Source organism: Gadus chalcogrammus, chromosome 4 (assembly GCF_026213295.1).
Source record: "Gadus chalcogrammus isolate NIFS_2021 chromosome 4, NIFS_Gcha_1.0, whole genome shotgun sequence".
In the NCBI taxonomy this organism is placed as follows: Eukaryota; Metazoa; Chordata; class Actinopteri; order Gadiformes; family Gadidae; genus Gadus; species Gadus chalcogrammus.
The window spans coordinates 1,540,596-1,541,591 of record NC_079415.1 but is presented as its reverse complement, the minus strand read 5'-3'; positions in this window follow the sequence as shown (position 1 = coordinate 1,541,591).

The window sequence follows — 996 nt, the reverse complement described above, 5'->3', positions numbered from 1 at the left end:
CTCAGTCTAGCCACCGCCCACACAAACTGCAGTCAGGGCCGCACTCACAGAAACACATATTTCAACATTTCCTCGGACAATTAAAGCTTTAAAAGAAAGAAAAAAAAGCGCTAAACACAAACACATAATTCCCCCTAGTGCTGGCAACGCCACACATAAAAATGCATGTGAACGGCTTTCACCACTCAGAGCCGTAAAATCAACCCTGACACCGGCACTTAAGTCGACTCAGGTTCCTCTAAAATCTCTCAAGCATCCCCCGTTTGAAGCGTCCGCTCGCCTCCTTCACAGCTCAGACGTGCGTTCGCCGCGGTGCGCGTGTGATGTTGCGCTGTTGTCGTTGTTGTTTTATTTTGCTATTGGCCAACGTGACTTTCCATGCGCGAAAGGTGTCTCGGGGCATGAGACTCCAGCAAGAATGTGTAATTCCACCTCCTTTTCTTCCACTGCTCTGCGCTACAGTAACGCTGGGACGGCCAAGCGGCGGGGACTTTCTCTTTTTTCTTCCTGCCGCGGAGGGGGAGGGGGAGGAGGGCGAGGAGGAGGAGGAGGAGGAGGAGGAGGAGGGCAGGCGCCAGTGAAAATTTGAGTTTCCAGTTAAAAGAGAGAGTGAGCGCTTTCTCCAAAGGGCAACTAATGAAGCCCCCCCCCCCCCCCCCCCCCCCCTCCGCTGCACACACACATGTAGGTGATTGCCTGGAGGAATGGATCGATTATTGAGGGGGGAGGAGGGGGGAGGGGGGGGTATGGGGGCGTTTGTGTGTGTGTGTGTGTGTGTGTGTGTGTGTGTGTGTGTGTGTGTGTGTGTGTGTGTGTGTGTGTGTGTGTGTGTGTGTGTGTGTGTGTGTGCGTGTGTATGTGTTGCCAACTCCTGAGTCAGACCAATTACAGTAAGACACCAACTCCCCCCGCCCCCCAACTGATTTCGGTACCCCCGGATGAATCAGTTACCCCGAGTTACAAAGACTTTGGATGGATACGAAAAAAAACAAAAAG